The sequence below is a fragment of the Denticeps clupeoides genome, chromosome 11 (assembly GCF_900700375.1).
Source record: "Denticeps clupeoides chromosome 11, fDenClu1.1, whole genome shotgun sequence".
Lineage (NCBI taxonomy): Eukaryota > Metazoa > Chordata > Actinopteri > Clupeiformes > Denticipitidae > Denticeps > Denticeps clupeoides.
Genome location: NC_041717.1, coordinates 5977592 through 6002443, shown reverse-complemented (window position 1 = coordinate 6002443; position 24852 = coordinate 5977592). Strand labels below are relative to the sequence as shown.

Sequence of the window (24852 nt, the reverse complement as noted above, 5' to 3'; positions counted from 1 at the left end):
TGGATTCATCCTGAAAATTAAATGTACACCAGTAGTGAAAGCTATGCCAAAATGTACTTATAATTCAATTTTAAAAGACAAAGTTTGAGCTGAATGAACAGGAACCCTTCAAATCAATTAATAGTTAAAAATACCTAAACCTTAGCAGTACATCTCATTGGTTTAGGACCATCAACGGTAAAAGCATGTTTTTCATTGCAGTTGGATCATAATTTTGACATTATGAAACCTAAGACAATTTATAGTCCAAAAGAACAGTTTTCTAATGCTATTCTACTATATAGTAAGATATTACGACATAGTAACGTACAGCACCAGCATGTGCGACAGATTTATTTAAATAGCCCTTTAAAGAAAACAGCTCAGAGTAACAAGGGAACTTTTAGAAGTTTTAATTGTGAAAATTCCTGCGAATTAATCAAACATTGAGTAAATGTCTGCATGTTGACTGGCTCAAGCAATGGAGAAGATGTCATCTTGATTAGCATATACTGGTGGATAAATACAATTACACAGTAATTATACAGAAAATGTGTTTGTATATGAGCTGCACATCCACTCATTTGAGTTGTTCTCAACATCCACAGAAAAAAAAAATTCATTACCTTAAGTAAATGTCTACTGATTCCATGGCAACAAGCACTTTTTAATATATATTTATTTCAAAAGAAATCACTCCAGCATCATTAACACATCAATGAGCGACTACAAACAAGTCTAAAGCCGCCTGCTGAGCCAGGGGAGAAAACAGGATGAGCGTAGGAGACGGAAAGGAAAGACGGGGTGTTTTCATTTAAATTCATACCAGCATGTGAGCAGATGATCCAGATGACAGGGTCCTTCTGGCCAGAAGGTACCCCTCCACCAGATGCAGGCAGTAGTCCACAGATGAGCCCACCAGGATGGACAGAGAGATGGCCTCCACTGCCCCCATCTCCCATCCCAGCCAGTACATGATGGCCACCACCAGACAGACGACCCCTGCACAGTTAACCACAACCCAGTCAGCAGCGCCCTGCCTGTCTGCTCGCTGCGATAATGGCTGCACTTCCTGAGGTGAAGAGTGCGTTGGCTTGACTCTGATGCAGACTGTCACTCAGCTAACTGCTGGAAAGTGTATTTTTCTGTGGAACAAATATACTTAATGATGACATTAGGAATACCTGCCAGCTGCCTTAGCTTGAAAATTCTCACTTACTGCAATGCCAAGCAAACAAAATGGCAAAGAAAAATAGTCAAAATTTGATGGAGTGTGCAAGGTGTGCATTTTTCTCTGCAAGGTACAGCCTTTCATAAGGATTTCACACACAAGGTGAAATACATAAACTGTCATAAAATATTGATTATATATATATACACACACACACACACACACACTCTCTCTATATATGTGTGTGTGTGTGTGTGTGTGTGTATATATATACACACCACACACACACACCCACACACACACATATATATATGTGTGTGTGTGTGGGTGTGTGTGTGTGTGTGTGTGTATGTTCTTCTTTACACGGCAATGAATACTAATAAGACTTCACAACTAAGGTTAAGGTTTCTCCAATATTATGGTTGCCAAAAATAATGCTTATTATTATTAATGACAAATCATTAATCCATAATTATGTCTTACGTATTCCGTATATTTATTTGAAAGAAGAAAAAAAATGTCTGGTACTGTGTTATTAAGCTAATGGTGTTTACAGATCAGGGCCTTGCAAACCAAATGAGGGATTTCCGTGATGGACATTTTAAAGCCCTCTTGTAAGTCGCTGTGGATAATAGCTCTTAACATAAATGTCACTGGTAAATACATATAAATAGCGTGTTAAAATTAACTAACACAGCTGCTTTTTATTTACTTTTACTGTGGAAGCATATTTTGTATTTTGGCCACGTCATCTGAATAAGCTCTTAGGTGGAAAGTAATATGCAGAAAAATATGTTTACATTTTATTTAATCTCTGCAGGCTGTTTTATTTATATTACCACATCATCTCCCTTTCACTCTATGTCGGAACCTCTTTTCCACACTATCTATCAAAGTTTTAAATATGAGATTAATTCAGCATAAAATGTGGGACTAATTAGTTAATTTGGTTTCGGATGATTGACATCCAAAGTAATATTTTTTTAAAATCCAAGCCCTTATTGCTAATCATCTTGGAGGAAAATGCATCTTTCTCAGGCTTAGTGTGCAGATATCTGTGACTTACCCAGAATGCTCAGCAGGATGGGAAGCAGCAGGAGAGGGTGAGCCGTGAAGATGGCCACTGTACCAATACAGATCACCAGAGAAAGCAGCAAACTGTAGAGGGCGCTTTCTACACCTGCACAGAAGAAAATGGCAGATGAGTTGAGTTCTTTGGAGTTGGAGTTGAGTTCTTTGTCGCATCTTCAAGGTTAACATCACACTTTGGTGCAGAAGGCACTCGGTTAAGTGCTCAGGACCCATGAAAATCCACACATCGGGTTGTCTTTATAAGTAGGGGTTTGGTGACCCTTGTGTTTTAAACAAATGCAGTGGTTTGCATGATTTGCATGACCCCCCCCCCACATTATTCTTTTTTGCTTCTTATCTATCCACTTGCCAATTATCTCCATGAAGATGCTTCCAGTGCTCGCACGTCTGAAAACCCGCTGGAGAGAGGAGGATTGCGGGAGCGATGCCAGCTGCTCCTGCAAGAAGTTTTCCCACTGGAGGAAGTCAGAATGGGTTTGGAAAGAAGACTTTCCCTTGTAGGTAGTCTGTGAGAGAAGAGTGGGTGAAGACAGTGTGAACAATATCTACTTAGTTAAAGATACCTGCTCTGTAACACGTAGTTATTGCCTATTGCTCTGTTGTTGCTCATTCAAAATGTATGTTGGGAATCTTATATCCCTTCACTCTCTGACCACAGAATCGGTTTAATCCTAATGATGTTGTAAAAATCATCACACCAGCAGAAACTCACCGCTAGTAAATGGTGCTGTGGGTGGCTGCATGTATTTACATTTACCACATTCATCAGACGCCCATCCAGAGTGACCTACAGGGACAGTCACCTTGGAGACACTCAGGGTTAAGTGTCTTGCTCAGGGACACAAGTGAAAGTAGTGGGGTAGGTAGGTGGGTAGCAGGTAGTAAGTGGGGTTTGATCCTGTGACTTCTGGTTACACACTAGGCTACTATCACCCCCCTGTTTAGCAGCTGCAACCTGTGAACTATGAAATTTTATATGAATATTGTTGCTGCCTGAAATTCCAGATTTTTTAGAAAGCCGTTTTCTGCAGTGAAATTGCAAAAACGTGGCATGATGTATGGTGGACTGTCACATCTCAGGGGTCGGTTGAGTTGGCAAAATGCTGGAGGGTCTGCTAAACAACAATGGGAAACGCAGTGGTCGCCATGACAGCTACAGCTCTCACCGACTCAAAGGCCATGGATATCCAGTGCACTCTGCCACCCTGCATCCCAAACGCTCCATGGGACAGCTGTCCTGGCAAAAGGTTGGGCTCCGGCAGAGAATGGCACTCTGGGTGGAGTAGGGGAAGGAAGGTGGAGAGGCTGTTGCCTTAGATGGACAGAAAGACAGACATCGAACACGAACGTCATGAGAATCCGGACGCTTGTTCCTTGTTTACAGAAACCCATCGCCTAGTTCTCCATACCTGAGGGCAAACACTGGGCTCCTCCAGGCTTGACCAGCTGTGTGTTGGCACTTATGGCCTTGCAGAGCTGGCAGAGGTGGCCGATCTCTTCAAACAGGTCAAAATCTGGATCATAGATTACACTGCCCTTTTGGAGAAATTTTTCAGAAGCCACCTCATTAATGCCAGCGAGGGGAACGACCCCGTCCCACTGCATATGCATTTTTAATACCTACTTACCATATCCCCGATGACATGGTTGTCTGTGAGCTGAGTGCGGTTAACTCCCAGTATCCCAAAGACCACGAAGACCATGGCTCCAGTGTCCACCAGGGGGCGCACCGCAGGCTTTCCACACTCGCCACCCCCACAGGGGTTAAAGCCGGAGGTTTTGGATGATTTGGCTTGCGCAGTATCTAAAGACAAAAATTAGCAGGGGAGCGTTACCAAACTCATCTTTTAGCAATTTTTCAAAAATGATCTAAGGGCTCCTTAAATTTTTTTTTATATATATATATACATAAAAAACTCAAATCAGTGCAGACAAATCAGTGCAGTCAGCACTTTACTGAACACAAACAGTTTCCCTCGGGCATCCTCTCCCAAAACCTCCACTCCAAAACACAGCAATGAGCAAAGACAAGCAGTTTCACATTACACCAAAAACTGAGCTACAAGCACTTTCCCTTCATCTTTCCCACCCCTCTTCACTGCAGGGTCGGCTCGATGAAAACAACCTCTGACCACCGACTCCATGCGACGCTATACTGACTGCATTGATTCCACCTACTCCTGGTCCAAAAAAAAAAAAATCAAATTATTTCCACAGACATTAAATTTTTCAGCTGTGGAGTTGAAGTGGGGGGCATAAAACAAATGCAAATTGCATTTCCATTTAAACAGATTTCAGGACTGAGCATCCTGTACATGGTCCCTCAGCCTCACCTCCACCCAGAGGGACGTAGAAGCTTCCCTGTGTCGGACTGTCTGGCCCACTGCCGATCATGCACCCGGGGGGCTGTTCACACACTCGACTGGGATGGGGGCTTAGTCTGTGCTGTGCAAAATACAGCCTCCTGGAAAAGAACACAAAAACATCTCCAGTGAAAAAGTTGTGTATTATTAACAGTCTGAGCTCATTTATCATATACTTTTATCATATAGATTTTGACCGAGCATTAAGAATTGAATGTATTAAAGTAGTTATAACAATATGATTTCAATCCATTAACAGTATGTTCATTGTATTAACTTAATTTTACTTGTATTAACTTGTAAATTTTACACACTGAATTTAACATTGATTTATGTTGGTGTTGCGTGCCTGGTCTAGGTCAAATAAAAGAAGGTACAATTATTGAATAGCAATATTAAAAAGCCCAGAGGGTCAGGGGCCTATAGACGGTGCCAACGCAAAGAACACAAAAAAGCTGCTGTCCCTCGCTCACCTTCAAATCTACCCCTAGCATAGTACATGGGGCAGCACCTGCCTTACTGACCTAGGGTCAGTAACAGTCGGCCATACCAACGGGTGCACTGAACAGTTATATGCTTCCCTGTTTATTGTCATGGCTCCGCCCCTAACCTCCCACAGTGGATGATTCTGGTTGGTTCCTGGCTCCTGTCAAGTGATGATCAGCCACAATCCATACGGCTAAGATTGTGAATCCGGAACCTGGCCAAGTTCTCTTAGGTGAACTGGAAAACCTTATTGGTGTGTGAATGGTGTTTGCTCACACCCCGCCCTGGGTCCCTGATATGGATGAAGCGGTTATTGATAGTGAGTGAGTGAGCATCCTAAATATACTTAAAGCTGGTTAAAAAAAGACTGCTATACTTCAGCCCAAGCCATCATCATTTTGGAAAAAATGTTTTGCTGCCGGCCGAGTTGCATCCTTAAACTCTGCAACATTCGTTTCTGTTTTTCTCCTCGCTGCCTAAATGTTATATGTGCTCTTTGTCTTTTGTCATTATTTTGTCATTCCCTCACACACTCACACACATGCACACTCACACACTCACCGGCTGTGCTGTTGGGCAGCAGACGCTACGTAAAAGCTGAACTCTGACCTCCAGCCATGCTGCGGGTCACATGAGGAGGTGATCATCCAGCGGGGGTGAGGGTGGTAGGCATAAGACACACACGATCATCTTGGCACTGAAGTTGCTATGGGGACCGCTGTAGGCCTGTTGCAGGTATTGTGTACAGATGTTACTTTTGCAGGTCACTGGCTTCCTCTATATCTTATATGATATACAGTCTGATTTATATGCACTCATGCACCTTTTTATTACAATATCTGTATGATCTGATGAACAGTGTCCTTAGGTAAGGAACAGAACATTGATAAATGGGTCTCTGATAAACCCTGTACGGTCTTTAAATTGTGTCTGTAAGGGTGTGGGACAGTATTTTTCTCTGTACTGTAAGGTTATCAGTATTCACTGTATGTTACAGTACAATGAAACGTGACTATTCAGCTGCAACAAATTAAGTTCCAATAAAAGGAATCCTATTCACCTGAAAAGATGGCACCTCGCCGTGCCCGGGTGTCAGGGGCGTCCATGGCGTGAGCACACTGGAGTTGAGGGAGAAGCGGTACAGCGTAACGGCTGCTCCCATGTCCAGCTTGGACATGTAAACCGTCAGCAGAGTACCTGCAAGTAAAACGCTGAAATTACATATATGCAATGTAGTTTATATGTGACCCCCACCCCAAAAAAAGACCCCCTCAACACCCCTGCAGCACAGAGATATGCTGAAAACTTGAGGAGATTGTGAGTCATGTCTAAATCCGGAGGCTTAATCGTAAAGTCCTCCCACCATGTGGACCCCCTTTTTTCTTGAAGGACATTTCCAACCATCTAATGCAAGTTCTTTTGCTGGTTTTCCAGCTTTCTTCTGCCAATGAGTCCGGTGTGAAGTACCCGCAGACACTCAGAATCAGGACCTACCAGGGAAAACTAAAAAGGATCCAGATGTGATGAACCCTGGTTTTAATTTTAAGGATAATGAACAGATATCCAGCTGTAACATCTGTGTCCTGAAATTCTGTCATATATAATATAAATATCCTTTTTTCACATTTTATATTATCTTGTACATTTCACATATACGTGTTATAGAGTTTAATTGTGTTTACCTCTGTCTAGATTTCTTTGCAACAACCAGCCAAACTTCTGAAAAATGAAATTATGGGACAGCCTTGTTGAGCCTCTTATGTCCCATCCAATCTTGAAATAAGTTCTCCACAGGATTTGACCCCTGAATTGAGACATGGCTTTGGCCACTCAAAATCCTGTAGCAAACTGCAGCAGTCACAAGGAACCAGGTTGGGCACCATTGTTCCACAGGCTTGTGAACAGCTCCTTGTTTCTTTTGGTCTCCAGTCTCATTGAGGTGAAATGTAAAGATTAATTATACACTCTTGATGAGAATTGCCGTAAATATGCTATAAATCACAATAGAGGATGTTTGCAGGATGTTGCAGTAGCAGAAGCAACCTATTTGATGCATAAATGATCTGAGGTACCTGTGTGAGGAGGGTTCGATCCAGGGTGGGATGGGCCATGAGGCACTGTGCTGGCCACAATGTTAACACCCTCTGGGGCTGAAAATCCTGACACTGTGGGCATGTGGTGAGCAGCTCTGTGCAGGTAATGAGGTCTCTCCATGAACACACCTTCAGGGTAGAGCAGAGGGCATCTCAATGGGACTAATTTTCTTTAATTACAGCCAGATGTCAAGCATAGATGAAAAAGATGTCAACAGTTCAGATGTCAAGCATAGATGAAAAAATATATATTAAAAACACTTTTGTCTATCTGAATAGATGAATTAATCTATATGGAAAGTCTGGCCAAAAATATTTCCTAATTATTATCAATTTGCATATGCCTTTCTCATAGGTACAAAAATGCCTTTAGCATAGGTACAAATAAGTACAGTAAAATGAGTATTGAATATGTCACCAATCTTTTAAAAGTGCTATAGACATGACAATTATCAGCAACAACCTGTCCAATCCACACATGCAAAGAACTCAAACCAAAGCTGAGCATAAATGACGTGCCCTCTTTCATCAGGATAATTTTGAGGAGTTGACTTGTCCTCCAAATTTCCCAGATCTCAACCAAATCGGACATCTGTAGAATGTGCAGAAAAATGCAATCCACAGAGGTGTGACCCCACAATGGCCACCGTACGTCCACACAGGTCTAGTGGAGTCTCATGCCTCAGTGGGTCAGTGCTGTTTAAGTTGTTAAATGGGGCATAGTGAGTATTTGTAATATTGTGGCTGATTGCTATATAAGATTAGCTGACATTTCAGTGTATTCAAGTGAATCTAGCAGCACATTTTACCTGAGCATGTGTGGCAAGAGATGCCCTGAGCACTCAGGTTGCCACGGAGATTGAGTAGAGTTTGGAGGTTGGTATCCTGACGGAAAAGGAGAGGGGCATGACTGGCTGGACGTAATAAACAGCAACAGCAGGCCGAGGCCAGAAGAACCAGAACATAGGCGCCTGCAAACAGGGGGAGAAGAATATCGTGCCGTAAATAGATGGCAGGATCCAGCCAGCTTTTTATAGCCAGACCCTCAGCACCGGGTGCTTTATTGCGGAAACCTCCGAGGTAAATCGCTGTGCCTTATCAAGTGTTAATAAGCTCTCATATCTCACCAATGACTGCTTTACGTTTCCCCACCGCAGGTTCTGCCACCCAGTGCCGCAGCAGCCTCTGAAGCCAGGAGCTCACCACCCCCACACTCCTCCCTTCCGGCGGACCCGTCGCCGGCTCCACTGTCAGGGACAGCAAGGCGGTGTCTGCCTCGGCATCACAGGCGTCTGGATGCGAGACGGGAAGGAGAACAAAGAGCGGAGGGGGCGGGATTAGGTGCTGTCAGAAAGACGGGGGGGTGCTTTAAACTCCCATGTGGGTGGGAGGTTCAGACTGCGCTGAAGTGCTTGTTCAGCAGTGTGGGTCTCAGATGAGTTTCCCCCTCAGGCGTGGAGTCCCAGCATTTATACTCATAAAGGCCACACCAGACAAACTGACCTTGAGTACATGCACCCGCAGCATAAACGTACCGCTGAGGTGACGGCGTTCATAATAACTCAATTTACCTGCTGCAAAGTCCCGCCCCACCCGACCCAAACGTATTCTCACCAAGCTCCGCATCCACAGACAATAATGGGACATCATCGTCCTTGTCCGACAGAGGCCCATGGCTGGTCGAGATCCAGGCGCCCCACCTGTAGGGGGAATTAGAGGGTTTATTACCTACGTGCACCGATTGGCCTTAATATTATGACCACCTGCCCGGTATTTTAGTAGGTTTTCCTTTCGGCATCAAAACAGCCCTGACCCATCGTGGCATGGGCTCCACTTAATCTCTGGAGTTATCTGCTGTGGTATCTGGTAACAAGCTGTCAGTAGCAGATCCTGCAAGTTCTGTAAATTGTGAAGTGGCGCCTCAATGGATTAGACTTGTTTTTCCAGCTCATGCCACTGATGCTGGACTGGATTGAGATCCCATAGTGCATCCCGCTGTCATGTCTTCCCCAGGTAAACAGTACGCACATCAAATCATCCACATGACGCAAAAGAAAATATTATTCATTAGAGCAGTTCTGATGAGCCCATTGTAGCTGCAATTTGCTTTGGCCACCCAGGACCCTGTCACCAGTTTATCGATGTTCCTTTCTTGGTCCACTTTGGGTAGGCCCTAACAACTGTGCACTGGGACCATCCCTCAAGAGCAGCAGTTTTGGAGATGCCATGACCTCAGCTTCAAGGACAAGTTGTTCACTTGCTGCCTACAGCCTGGCGCCACAGACAATCAATGATACTGAATTTCCAGTGGTTATGATGTTATGTACAGGGCAGTGGTGGCCTGGCGGGCAAGAAAACAGACCCATAATCATAAGGTTGCACCTGTCATGGCTACGCACTGCTCCCCAAGTGTGATGGTTATAAAAGCAGAGGACACATTACGTTGTGTCATCGTGTGCTGTGCTGCAGTGTATCACAACGGCAGTCACTTCACTTTCACTTTCATACATGTATTAATTTATCCAAACCTTGGATGTTATCTGACTTTGCTCAACTAATTACAATTCCACTGGCACTAAAGCAATACATACATTTACATTTAGAGCATTTATCAGACACCCTTATCCAGAGCGACTTACAATCAGTAGTTACAGGGACAGTCTCCCCTGGGGACACTTAGGGTTAAGTGTCTTGCTCAGGGACACAATGGTAGTAAGTGGGATTTGAACCTGGGTCTTCTGGTTCATAGGCGAGTATGTTACCCCTACAGGGTCAAGGTGGGCATTCCAGCAACTATTGTACTGTGACTAAATATTGTAATTCAGTTTCATGAACAAAGCAAAATACAAAGCCTACCATTTAACACAGGCGTTCTTCTGGACAGCCTCACACTGACTCCATATGCACAGGGCTGCAGGCATGAGAATGGACACCCACAGCCAACAGCAGCTCACAATAAGGGCCATGAACAGCCCAAAATCGTGCACTGCTGGGATCTGGTAGCACATACAAGAAGGTCAGCTGACACCAGCACAGATAACCATGAAGAAAAGGAATGAATGTTGTAATGTATTAATTGTTTTAAGGTGAATGTAACCTGGGAGAAGGTGTTAGCAGCGTAGGCAGCGGCCGTGGTGAAGGAGGTGAGGAATGTGGCTCGGCCGGCGGTCTTCAGCGTGTAAATCATGCGCTGCTCAGGCCGAAGCAGGTGGGTGGCCTGCCGGAACGTGCTGATGAACACAAACACATCATCCACGCCTGGCCACCGAGACAGACACAGAAATGGCGTTAATTAATGAATTAGAATGAGGATTGGATGACGTTCGATTAAATATTCAGAACCTCACCAATTCCGATAATGACAAACGCAGCCACCCCGTTGAGGATGCCCAGGTATCGGACACCGAAAACCACGTGGTACAAAAACAAGGTCACCAGGCAGCTGAGTCCAATGCTGGCGAGCCCAAAAAATGTCAAGAACACTGCAGGGAGAGGCAATGGCAGAAAAACATGTCTATTTTTTTTACAAATTACCAGTATACAGTACAGGCCAAAAGTTTGGACACACCTTCTCATTCAATGTGTGTTCTTTATTTTCATCACCATTTACATTGGCAGATTCTCACTGAAGGCATCAGAACTGTGAATGAACACATGCGGAGTTCTTCTTGCACCTTGCCTTTGCTCTCCGGCTCAAGGCCGCGTAGAAACATATCGCGCAACGCAGCTGAGAAAAAGAGTCGTGGCGGTGGCACAGCCACAACGGGGATATTGGATTTTATTTATTTATTTATTTATTTGTCGAGTGGAATTTCTGTCGAGAGCAGCGGGTCAATAGCAGCTTTTAAAATGGATGTGCACCGTGTTTGTCAGAACTATACGAGGGGGTTGATTGCTGTGCACTTACTGGAGCGCTGATGACGGGTCTCCAGCAGAGTGTTTATAAAGCCGACTTCTCCTCGCGTAATTATTTTATCTTTAATTGCCAATTTACATCTGTGGATTTTCTTAATTCAATCTTTCCCCCTTTAATTAAGCAGTCATATGAGGATATAATAGATGCCCATTTTGTCCAAGGCACCTGAGAAAGATGTGAGGATGTAGACCAGAACGGATATGCAGGCTCCGCTGAAGAGGGCCAGCAGCATGTCGCTGTGGAAGGTTCGTCTGACCTCATCGTCGAACAGCTCTGTGCCGCCATACAGAACTTTCACCTTGCTAAAGACAAAGAAGATAGGAGGCAGAGCAATAATTAAAGGGAGACACGAGTCAAGGACAACGTTTCGGAGTCGGGAGAGAAAAAAGAAAAGAAACGGCCTGGATTGGTGACAAGAGCACATTGGTGGTTTCATCTTAATTAGATCAGAAACCCCTGCTGAACTTGCGCTAAAGGAGTAATTATGTGATCAGTACACCAACCTAATTTAATATCAGCGAGTCTCAGAGGTTCAAAATGTCACTCAGGACACACAGTTATTTTTGAGGATTCTGAAGACCAGCCAGTCTGATTCCATGTAATTAATGTACGTCATACAATTTCCCGACATTTTACAGGAAGGTTAAACTAAAACTTGACATATTGATACAACTGAACTGGCTGGACTTCCAAAAATCAGTGACAGGGTCTAAAGTTCACAAGTCATAAATGACAGAGACATGTTAATGAAAGTGGCCATTCTGGCACTGAGTGGATGCTGGAGGTCATCACACTCATCACATGAACATCTAGCCTGCATTTCAGTGTGATACAGCAGCACATGGCAAGGCAACAAGAACCCGATACAAGAGAATGCCATTTGTCACCTGGTCAATTAAACCTGCCACACAAGGCATGGTAGACTTCTGAGATGTAGCTGGCATCTCCAGCCCGGAGAAGGAAATCAATCAGGTTCCTCTCATTTCATTTCCAAAACGAAATTGTACTGATTCCACAAAGCACTCAGTGGGGAACGTAGACTATTGGGCATGGTAAATATATTATAAATAAATGAATATATTTCAGTATTTGCATGGTTGTTGGAATATATTGTAAAAACAAATAACTCATAAGCCAATATTCAGACTTACAAATATTGTCCATTATTTATTTTTGTTCAAATATGTCTGAAAAGGGGTATTAACCTGTCTAAACAAAAAAGACAATATTGTTAGGTGGCGCCAAATACAATATTTTGTAATGAGTTTTTTAAGCCTGCAGTGTTACAACACTGGTAGAAATAATAGTTTATTTACATTTTTCATTTACTGTGCACGTGCTTCATTATTTAACTTGGTCTGTTATTTCATTACATTTCAATGTTAAAATGATTTCCTAAATTTGATTAACCTACATTTTCTCCATTTTTCTTTGAAAAAGGTGGGTTCATCTTATATTCCGCTCAGCCCAGCATATGCATTAAGTACAGGTGCAGCCATTCATTAGGTTAATTATCCCTATATTAAAACCAATTAGAAGAGGAGGTCTCTGCTCCCTCAGTTTGACAGCGAAATATATACCATGTTGTATGGACTGCATCTGAAAATCCCTGCTGCATCACGCCTGGACTGAATTATGCTGGATTATTAAAATTGATTTATGTAGTAATATTGGCCCTGTCTTTGCACCGAAGGATGATGTCCTGTTAATCAGCAACAGTAGGCGTTTCTAAAAAGTTGAGAAAAGCCACAGAATCACATTTTCACTCCAAGAAGTTGTTGCTGTTTTGCAAATCACGACCTTGGAGGTGTGAAGCCCACTTTTTTAAAGTGCATGATAAAGGTATCAATAAGAAGCCTATTGTTTTTCAATTGTTTTCCATGAATAAACTAGGAATGAGCCATTCACTCAGAAAGCTCACTGGCAATTAATTAGTTTCTTTTTCATAGAGTGAATTATAATCTGGTCTTATGTGGGGTGAGATACCTTGCATGGTCCGCAGCGCAGGTGCACTGTGGTGAGACTTCAAGTTCCTGGTTATTACTTAGTGTTTGATGGCTCTGAAGTGGCTGAAATAACCTGTACCAGGGTAAGATTTTTTTGTTCTTTATGTAATATCTACTTGTGCTACTTGTTTTTGCCACAAGACTCTTTTTGGCATGTTTGCCATGGATTTTGTTATCTTTTTTGGTTCCTTACTCCATTGGCCGTGACTCCCTCTGGGGTCAACAAAGTGTCCTTGAGTTTCACCCTGAGTGTCGCCTCTCTACTGCCTCATTCAATCGTTCAACCTCCTAGACCATCAACACTCTCCCATTCGGGGAGTTCTGTTCTTTCTGGGACGGGGAAATTCAGATCTAAGAATGCTGACTGACCTGGTGGACTGCTGGGCCAGGATGCCGGCATACTGCACCACAAAGTCCCTGAAGCGGCGCCTCTGCTCCTGTGGCCGGTCCTGAAGGGAGTAGAAGGAGGGCAGAGGGGCGCCGAAGTGAATCTCGCTGCGCAGGAGGGAGGAACTGAGGCTGGCCGGGGTCAGGCTCTCGTCCACGTACCAGTAAAACTGCGGGTGAGTGATGGCCAGACTCAACGCGCCTGGTGCAAAAAATAGAAAAATAGCCAAGATTTAGAAGAAGCACCCGAAAATAACTCTTCCCCAGCACTCGGGGAGAATACATGTCATACAAGCGGGTCTCAACACAGCTTTTTCATTTAGTAGACCACACAGAGGTTACATTAACCACATTTTGCCATCTGAGTGCGCATATTACATTAGCACTGGCTTTGCAATGAAGCTGTTTTCGGAAATGGCTCTAGTGAATGCAATGTGAATGACTTTGGGAAATTGCATATATTATGAAATTATATGAGCTGTCAGCATTGAAATTGAGAAAGTTTGCCGGGTGGAATTGTATTAGTGGGTTATGCATATGTAAATAATGCAAATAGGACGCCGATTTTCAGGTCTGAAGCAGTATTTGTTTGCTGTAGGAGGAAGTGGCTGCGCTATTAATAACAAATCAAACCTGGCAGAATGAACGCTGGAAGAACAGAATGAGCAGGAAATGAGATTTACATGGAGCATCCAACTCACCGCGGATGTCGGCCAGATCCGGGCCCATGCCGTCGTAGTATATCCGTCCACCGCGCTCGCTGGGGAACAGGTAGGACAGAAGGGACTGGGAGGGAGCAGAAGGACGGCCCCAGAGGAGGTCCCTGAGGATCTCCAGGGGCTTCCAGCAGAACTGCTGGAACTGGGGTGCTGCATGAGCAGCCGCTCCCACGTGGTGGATTGTGCGCAGCCGCTCTGGGGTGAAGATGTTGTCATTGTCGCCACCCTGGGCCACAAACACCAGCTCTATCCTCCAGAGGGCTTGACTCTGAAGATACGAGTAGCCCAGTGATCCTGCTGACCTGGTTTTCCTCACCAAAGCTTCTCTGGCTCCTTCTGAACTCATGGTGGCGTGGCTCCACGGACGTCTCTTTGCTGGTTGTGTAGGATCTGTTCCCTCCATCTTGCTCTCCATTCTTGTGTTTGTCTGCCTCTGTTATCATGCCCTCCAGATCTCCTGTGCTTCCTGTTGTTTCGTTTTGTAGGAACTCCAATAGTTCCTTTGTTTGGCTGTGCCATTGGAAGACCAGTTTGTTCAATATAAGGTCTCTCAGGCTGTCAGAGTCGTAGTCATCTGCGTTCCGCCTGTGCCTGTCCCAGGACCCCAGCTGAGTCTTCAGGGCAATAGCGAGGGCGTCAAAGCGCTGGGCTGAGGGGTGACTGCGCACCTCGAAGGCACTGTAGGACAGGTCGATGTCTAAAGTGGGGCAGTAGAGGAACATGTAGGCAGAAAGGGCGCAGGGCAGGAGGAAGCTGACTCCCAGAAACCACCCTGCAGGGCCCACGGGGGAGGTGTAAACCCAGGCAAGGGCCCACCATATCCCCCTAAGCCCGACTTGTCCCGAGCCCGCTCCCCTCTCTCGCCGCCTCGGAATCATCCTCATCTTCCTGCATTCCATCTTCGCCGAATCCCTCGACCGTCTGGAACAACAACAAGGGCTCGTCCTCTGAGTCCATGGCAGCTCCTGTCACACAAAAGCCCACATCGCTTAAATCTTTAAAAACGCTTGCTGTGCCGGCAGGTTAACGCCGCGATAAAAAGCAGGTTGATTTACGGGGGACTCGTTGGACCCGGCCAGGATGAGCTCAAAGAAATGCCTGCTGCTGCCAAGAAGGACAGGGCCATTATATCGGTCATTGACTGACCAGGAATAGACACTTTCAAGTCAAGAGTTGTGTGAGAAGGTCACTAAAAAGAGAGACATGATTCAAAGCACTGTAATAGACGTGGCACTTGTGTCATGTGTGCATCCAGTGTGTCTTCAGGAATGAAATATAATATCTATAAACTAGATATTAGGAAGAAAGGACTGCCACTACCGCCATTTATGATTGAGTGTCATTTCTAAGAAGATGAAGTTTAATTATGTTTTTATAAAGTTTAAAATGGGAGTAGCCTGATGGTTGACAGCTCTCTTGCATCTTAATTTCTCATAACGGATGATTCAGAGTTACCAGATATGTGATTGGTTTAGGTACATGTGTACCTAAAAACACATCAACTGGCACCATTACCATTACCCAGGGGTCCTCGATGCATACTCTTCACAAATAATTAATATTTAATTATCTAAAACTGGCAGCAGCTTCCTTCCTCCTTTCATTGCTCATAATACCACGGTGCAGACATCACAATCATCAAATATGAAGATTATTAGTCCTTTAATTCAAGAATTCTGAACTGGTGACTCTTACATTTACAAATGTCCCCCATGCGCTATGGACACTATTTTCAATACTTCGAAGGAAGGAAGGAAGGAAGGAAGGAAGGAAGGAAGGAAGGAAGATAGACAGATAGACAGATAGATAAATAGATAAATAGATAGATAGATAGATAGATAGATAGATAGATAGATAGATAGATAGATAGATAGATAGATAGATAGATTATTGTGTTAAAATCTTTAAATGGCAACTTAAAGAGTTAAAGTAATTATTTAGTCTATTTCAAGATCCAGACAAGAAACGGTGTGATGTGAGTGGGAGTGGTGAAAGTGTAATTAATTCCAGACATTGACTGGATGCAGGACAGTGTGTCATGGCATTGCCACAGATATCCGTCTGCCTTGGCAGGGGAGCAGAAAATTAAAAAGCGATTGCGGCGCACTTTACAAGCGGTGTGTGATCTGACAGGAGCTTAGCGCGACGCTGTCAGCGAGGGGACATCTCAGGGGGGTTCAGCCAGCCCCCGTTCTCACCTCCTGCCTGCTCCTGACACAGGCTCTGCATGCAAGTGGCAAAGGTGCCGCAGACCACAGCGGTGACAGCAGTTGGCTTCCTGGAGACAACAGCTTTGGGTCCCTGGCGTGTCAGGGGACAGACAGAGATGAATCTCCCTGCACCAGATATCCTGGATGTATTTCTTCAGAAGAGGTGTCTCTCAGTGAGGGTTGGTGCTAGATTTAGGTCCTGTGACAGTCCTTTGTCATTGATTATTAGCATAATTAGCATGCTGTTAAAGTGAAAGTGAAGTGATTGTCACTGTGAAACACTGCTGCACAGCACACAGTGACACAAGGAAATGTGTCCTCTGCTTTTAACCAGGTGAAGAGTGGGCAGCCATGACAGGCGCCCGGGGAGCAGTGTGTGGGGACGGTCCTTTGCTCAGTGGCACCTCAGAGGCACCTCGGCGGATCGGGATTCGAACCAGCAACCGTCTGCTTACGGGGCCAATTCCTGAACCGCTAGGCCACCACTGCCCCTAGCACGCCGGGCTGTAAAATATAGTTTGTGTAGCTGCATGCATCACCATGCCAGGTCTCGGTGCTTGTTGTTTCGATGTTAATGGCTTGATATGTTGACCAAAAACAATCCAAGCTGAGGTTTCCAAGCACGGTCATCTCAACGCAACTTGTGAAGGTCGCCGCAGTGAAGATAACTGATGCACCAACGCACCATGCTGAGAAATCCCCCAACATCTGCCGGCTGTGGGCAGCATCTGGCTTCGTGGACCCCGTACAACATTAGAGGACAGAATCGTTCGGCTCTGGGGTTCACCGTTGAGATGCAGGGAGAGGTAATGCAATGCCGCGAGGTGAGGGTTCCAGAGTTCACACTGCTCCCCGGCTAATGAGGAGTTCCAAAGAGGAGGGAAAGCACACAGCACTGATCACTGGTAATTAAGAGGTCACACGAGGGTTACTGTTCTCACCAATTACCCAGCCTATCAGGGAATTGCCTGGGTGCCTTTTGAGGCAATTGCCACAGCATTGTTTGCAGGGCCTTTTGTAACCATAATGGCTGGTTTGTCACTTTTTTAATTATATCTTTTTGGTACTTTAGTCAAATCATTTGTGATACAGAAATTGGAGAGAAAAAAAACCAAACATAAGCCCATTCGTTTGAAATTTTGCTTTTGTAGGTTTTGGGTCATTTGAATAAAATCAAGCGCAATCACCTATATTTGCTAAGGAAACACATTTATCCCAGTGGGAGTGAAATCTCCCAGGTTACCAACATCAGATGAGGGAATGGAGGAGTTTTATGTACATTCGATGATGGTGTCCTTCATTCTAGAATAGAGCCTGGAGAATCTGTGGCATAATGAAGTTGCTATGATGCTGAACATCAGTGAGACTTAAAAGTCTGATAAATGCAATAAATGTCTAATGCTCACATTGTTTGTTAAAAAGAAAAAAATAAAATCAGTCGGTACAGCTACTATTATGTTGCCCATAGATAAAGAGCATAAATGGCTCCTAAAATGTGATTTAATGTTAATCTAGCTTTCACAAAGACACAAACATCACACAAAGCACATTACATTATTGTTATTAATTCCACAAATGGTTGTATCAGTCACCGAAAATGAATGTGAACTTCTTAAATTATGACCTCTGGAGGATAATTGGTATGCAGTTCTGCAGAAATCCTCACTTAATTTTCCTAACATTGCCGTTTTCAAGTGGCCCAATTAGCAGGTTTCTGGGCTCCTCTGTGATTGAAAATGATTCTTAAAAGGCGCTAAAGCACATGCCATTCAGCGAGAAAAAAAAGCGAGGCAAAGTAGCATAGCACAGAATCCTCAACCAGGTGACAAAGGACAGTAGAGTGACACCTGAGGCTATTAATACATCGAAAGTGGCAATTTGTTGCACAAATGTTCACATTTAATGTCTGAGATGATCACACCATAAAGAAATGTGTTATGAAATCATGAAAAATGAGCAGTATTTATTGCCTTGAAATGCTGCGTCTGTGTCCTCCGAAGGAGCTCAAACCTCAAACCTCAACTGATGCTCCATCTAGCAGGTTTTATGGGACCAGTACATGTCTGAACCTTCAGAGCCAGGCTTTACTTTGGAACCAGGTGACACTGCCTGACAGCCGGCTTCATTCATCGCCAGAGTCATTGATTTCTACCAGTTTTTGCAAGTTAGAACTCGCGTAACCAAACCAAGAGGGTGGGTAGTCAGCGTTGCCCCACTCACAGGAAACAGTAGATAATCTGTGAATCTGAATCTGAGCCCCGTCTACTATCTCTGTCGGTGCTGTGAGCGGCCTGGCAGCTGTAATAAATCACAGTGGAGTAGGAGAGCCATTGATGCTATTGCAACATAGCTTTTACAGCGATAAGGTGTTAGGGGCGGGGTCATGTTGAATGGTGGCTCTAGTGCATCGTGCATCATAAGCGTCCAGAAAATCCTGAATAATCCAAATCCTTGAATTTACTTCACACAGACTTTAATGACAAAAACACCCTTCTAAATATGATGGTGGCAGAGAGATGTCTTCTGGATTGCTAGAATATGATGGAAGGGTCAATGAATGTTATGTTGCTGTGATGCCAGAGGAACAGTATATTACAAGCAGTTTATTATAATAAATATAGTTTATTTTTTGTGGGTGTGGCCCATAAACACTGAACCTTCTTTGTGGAAGAGTCTCTCTGTGTAAGCAACACACTGAAAGTCCTGGATCTGACGTGTGTTAACATGAAGTCTGGATGGGAGTGCATGGTATCTACCTTGCTGGGGGTTAAATGGGTGTGGCTAGTGATGGTCACATGGTTAAGTGATTAGTATTCTGGTGAAAAGGATTGTGTGCGTGCAGGAGCCATGACTGCAGGGAAGCTGAAGGGCGTCATGGTTGAATTAAGAATTTCGGCAGGAGAACATTAGGTCATATATATTTATGAACTAAAACTAAAAAACGTCCTAAAATTACTATAATTGCCCAAAAGTCAAGAACAAATTGATAGCAAAGTGGTTCCCCAATACAAGTCATATGAGCAACTGCAAGAACAGTTTGCCTGAGGTTACCTGTTCATCTCATCTCAAGCCACCATGGGTTACAATTCTTTATCACAGGCAACATGCGGTGAAGAAGTGAAGTGAAAGCGAAGTGATCGTCATTGTGAAACACTGCAGCAAAGCACACGGTGACATAATGAAATGTGTCCTCTGCATTTAACCATCACCCTTGGTGAGCAGTGGGCAGCCATGACAGGCGCCCGGGGAGCATTGTGTGGGGACGGTGCCTTGCTCAGTGGCACCTCAGTGGCACCTTGGTGGACCGGGCTACCACTGCCCCGAAAGTGAAAAGTAAAAGTGATAGTTGAATGTGTCTCACCCATAAAAAAAAACCAAACAGGAGCAATAACTCTATAGTTTAATAGAAGCAGTGTTAAGATTCCTCTGCCATGAGCCTGAGATGAGATGAACTGTGGGTAGACCCGCCCATGATGACCCCCCGGGCTGTTAAACAGTCAAATCATCCAACATAGCACAATAATGCAAATACATAATGCTAAACATTTCCCGATTTCAGCATAGTCGTAAATGTTTGAATGAGACCCAGTGGATGGAAATTAAATGCAGCCTCAAACATTACCTACCTGTGGGTGGCCGGTGCTGAGAAATGTAGTGCAGCCACTTTATTTACCACTTTATTTGTTTAAATGTAGTGCAGCCACTTTATTTGTTTAATGTGGCATTTGTGTGTGTGTGTGTGTGTGTGTGTGTGTGTGTGTGTGTGTGTGTGGACAAATGACTATTTCACAATGTTACGTAACCTTGAAATCGCAACACTCATGCCTGTCCTAATCGGAATTTGGAATCTCCACTGCGGGGCGAGGCATGGCGCTGGCCTCTCCTGCACTTGACCAGAATTGATCGGCGCGCCGCCTGACGCGGACACGCCGCTCAGCGCAGCAGCTCTCCGCTCTCCGTGATAATGGCCGTTTGGTCGGATGAGTGAGTGCGCGGCTGAGGACCAACAGACGCCGAGCCGCGGGCCTCAGACAGATTACAGCGGTGGGTGTCAGGGGGAGTCATTTACTGCCGTAATGCTCCGCCTTTCAGATGCCTTCGTAATTCGCTGCCTACGTAGGTAGACGTCTTTGTGCCGGCGAATGGATCTGTGTAGGTTTGGGAACATCAGAAGGAACATCAACGTGTGCAACGTGAACACAGTGGCACAGATGGTAGATCATGTTATCATATTTGGCACTCCCACAAATCGCTCCAAGTGTCACGGCTAAAAAGGAAACTGCGGCTGTCTGTGGAGAGGCCTGAGGGCTGCCCTCTCGTCAGGCTCCATTCCTGCCAAAGCGTTCATTCCTCTGAAAGCCGCACCGTCGGCTACTTACCACACCTGGCCTGAGCTGCCGCGCCTCGAGCGGAGAGTAGGGCCTGAGATAATCTGTGCCGTGACGTACGGCCATCGGAAGCGGCGTGCTGGTGGCCATGGTGCCGTGCTCGAACGCAGCATCTGATGTTGTGTAATGGCGTGTTTCCCAGAACGCGCCATTCGTCCTGGGCCCGCTGACGTCTCCGCCCGTAATGTGTCGCTCGCGCCGAGATATTGAATGAGCACTTTAACGGTGGAAAGGCAATAATCTCTCCTGCGCTTGTGGCGGAATTCAAATTCGCCTCATTTCGCAGGTTCTTGTAACGTAGCCCTCTCTCCCAGAGCAAAGAGAATTGGATTTGATAACAGTATGGATTTGCTATACAATATTTATAAGACACGGACCTGAGCTGCATCACTGCCAGCTCATGTCCAGCCGAGCGCTGAGACGCACCGGGCCTGGCTGTCTCTGTAGACGTCTGTCCCAGACGAAGGAGTAACCCCGGAATCTGGCCTGGGCTTGCCCGGTGTGCTACATTCGCAGTTCATTCTCTCGTCGAGGGGACGGTTTTTCTGACTGCATCTCAGGTGGGTTCCAGCCGTAGGTTCCAGCCGAGGGCTTTCTGAACTCCTTCATTCTGTTATCCTGTAAGTGGCCTTCCAAATCACTTAATTGCTCTCCAAATCCATATTGGATTCTAATGATCACCGTTCACCAACAGATCTTTGTTGTTAACCTTTGTGGCACTCTGTTGAGGGCTGAATGGTGCAAATGATGTTTCCTCGGGTCTCCTGCCATGACCGCCAACCCGCACTTTATTGTTTAAAGACAGCACTTTCATTCCAAAGATGTAGAATGACAAAAGCACAATCCAGACCATAGCGGTGGAAAAAGATGATCGGGTGTGAAAAATCTTTTCAAAATCCTGCTACACATGTACTACGCAGAACTGAAATAAATGCTGTAAAAAAAAAAAAAAGTGAAAAAATGCTGTAAACTAAGAATACTTAATGATATTCTCAATGATCATTTTTACAATCTAGAAAAATGCCAATGATTATTTGGTGTTACTACCCTTTGCATTCAAGCGGGCATCCTGTCTTATCGGTACACTTGCACAAAGGCAGGGACTTTGTATGATGACACAGGTCATACAGCATGGCGAGACTGTGCACAGCAGCAGGACGCAGGGAAGTTCTACTGCATCGGCAAGGTCTTTCCCAGACAAAGAGTTCAAGGCAGATACTTATCCATCATGCCGAACCATCAGGTAGGCGTTTCATTATCCAAATCTATTCCCAAAACATACAGCCAGACTCATGAAGAACTATGTTCAGTGTAAAGGACTAGGAGTCCTGGAAGTGGTGGTGAAGGCAAAGGCTTGTCACACTATATATTGATTAGATTTAGTTTATGCTTGCGTTCATTCAATACATTTTTTTTAATCGATGAAACTAAACAATTAATAATTTCATTTTTGAAAGCATTTTTAGTTTAGAGCTTTTTTTTTTTTTTTTTTTTTTACACCTGACTAAAACTTCTGCACCATAATGCATTTTCAACACATAGATACTCTGTTGTCCTGAATCATAATCCGATATTGGGATCTGTTTATGCCTTTTCTGAAGTGCGTGGTTCATGAAGAAATTTCTTTGCAGCAACAGCTATGTTCAGAAAGTCCATGTGATAAATGATGGGAAAAGTCGGACACTCGGGAAACAAAGTTAACCTGTGCAACGAAGGGCACATTTGAAAAACCCTCCCAAACTGTGACATCCCAGATTTCCGGTGATATACTGCCCCCTATTTGTTGGACTACCAATTTTCCAGCTGGCCAAACCTTACACATTGCGCCTTTAATACCTGTTTTATACACGACTGGATTGGAGGTGGAGGCAGGAGTAAAATCAGGTCTTTTATTTCTGTCGGAAAGAAAAACAAGTGCACGTCCACCTTGGGGACGTGTTGAATGCCCTAATGCCCTGAGATGGGTTCCTAAGCCGGGCTTATTTCAGTCTTTGTGACCAGTTAATTAATGGAGATAAAACAGATGTGAATTTGCATATCAGCCGTGTTGTTTCTCCTGCCGTGAAATCCATAGATTAATATAAATGCTCACCTGAAGCCACGGACGTCCACAAAGACTTTGCATAAATAATTACTGCGGCACAGGAGGGAAGAAAACTGTCCTGGACGTTTCGGCGGGTGACTACACTCCTCCGACTTTGAAGATGAACTGATGTTGGAGGGGTGCCGGCGAAACGGGTTACTTTTGATTTAGTCCAGGATTTGCATATCCAATGAGATTCGTAAAGTCAACATCTTCTGGGAGGAAGATGCCGGCCTGCATGCTGAGCCTCTGGAATGGGAGGTGAGGTGATGGGCGAAGGGAACCAGCCCCGGTGCTGCCATCAGAAGTTTGTCTTTATTCTGATGAATTTGTGGGGAATCTTCCACCCGCTTAGAGACACGGATTATTAAAAACACACATCCCACAACTTTTCATTATATTTCAGCCTATTTTATCTTTTGGGGCAAGAAAATGGTGCAAATGGTGCTTGAGATGATTTGATGACATTTTTTTTAATGGAATAATTTGTTCTTTATTTCTTTATCCTAATTCAGGATTTTCCCCCTCCATCACTGTCTGTAGCCGGATCCGTAACCTTCTCTTCAGACAGCAGCTAAAAATAGCCCCTCCCCACCAGCCCTCCTTTCCTTCTTTTTTTATCATCTCTGCACCTCCACTTCATCCCTTCATTCAGCGTGGACATCCACCACCTACCCAGCACGCGCACACACACACACACATTAACACACACCTGCAGATTTGCTGTACGTTCAGAGCGTGCGGCGGGATTTAAAGGCGTGTTAATCTCGGCCCAGAGCCCCGGGGAGGACGCCGCCACGCCGTCGCACTTCTGTCCCCTTCACTTTTCCTTCAACTTCGTGCTTTTGTCCAGGACGCGAAAGGACGCCTCCCCTTTCCACGAGGCAACACACGCTTTTTATTTTCCTTGTTTACCATAATGAATTATTTATGGCATTTGCTGGTGGGCTTGTCAGCCTGTTGCCGTCAAGGTGTCCGCGCTGAAGAGGGTGTTTATCTGCTGCGCCCTGGAATGCAGGACCATGTGGGTATGGAGAGCATGTTGACCGGAGTGGTCAGAGGGGACAAACCATTTCCTCTCATGTTTCTGCTCCACGCGCGTTATGGCCGTCAGCTCCAGCAGACCTTCTCTAAACCCAGAGCAAAGTGCGGCGAGTTGAAGACGAGGAAGAGAACCATCATTCTTACCAGGGCTGGAAGTTGAGGGCTTCTGAGACGTAGGTTGTGAAGGTATTCCTCAGATCCTTCCGAGATCGCCACTCTTTACGGTCCACACCTCAGGACTTCATGAGATCCGGACCCGACTTTAATAACTGCATGTGTCCTCCCCTCTCCGTGCACTCGCTCACTTTCCCGAACTGTTCCTCTCGCTCGCCGCTCTGTGAGTGGTTGTCCTGGCGACAGAGGCAGTGCTGCTCTGATTTCTTTCACTCTGCGCTCTCCTCTCCTCTCCTCTCCTCCTCTCCTCTCACGGCTTTGTTCGTACTCCTCTCCAGCCCGGCCCAATGCCTTCTCATCTGTGGGGAGCCCCGCCGGCCGGCCACCCCGACCCCGACCCCCGCAGGGGGTGGAGACGGGGACATCCGAGCATGGACGAGATTCTCAGTGGGAGAAGGTCGGATTTCATCGCCTTTTGGACACTGAACCGAAACCAGCACGAGACCACGGCTGAGAATAGTCCCAGATCCTCACCCCCATAATGTCTCCAGAGCAGGTGGATGGTACAGTCCTGCCAGGCTGTGTGTGTGTGTGTGTGTGTGTGTGTGTGTGTTTATGTGTGTGTAAAAGAAGCAGTGAGAGAGCGAGAGAGAGAGAGAGAGAGGGACACAGAGAGACGGAGAAGCTGATGGAGGGAGAAGGATGACGGCGGCGTTCATTAATAATGAGATCCGAACCGTGTGGCTTGTGGGCCCTTTTTTTCTACGGCTCTAACAGGCGTTGCAGGTGCCTGAGGTGACA

At 45.2% G+C, this 24852-nt stretch overlaps 1 pseudogene; it reads right to left on the bottom strand.

Annotated features, from left to right (window-relative positions):
• Positions 1–2409: 2409 nt before the first annotated feature.
• LOC114799631 (protein dispatched homolog 3-like) lies at positions 2410–24335 on the bottom strand (annotated as a pseudogene).
• Between the last annotated feature and the right edge of the window lie 517 nt (positions 24336–24852).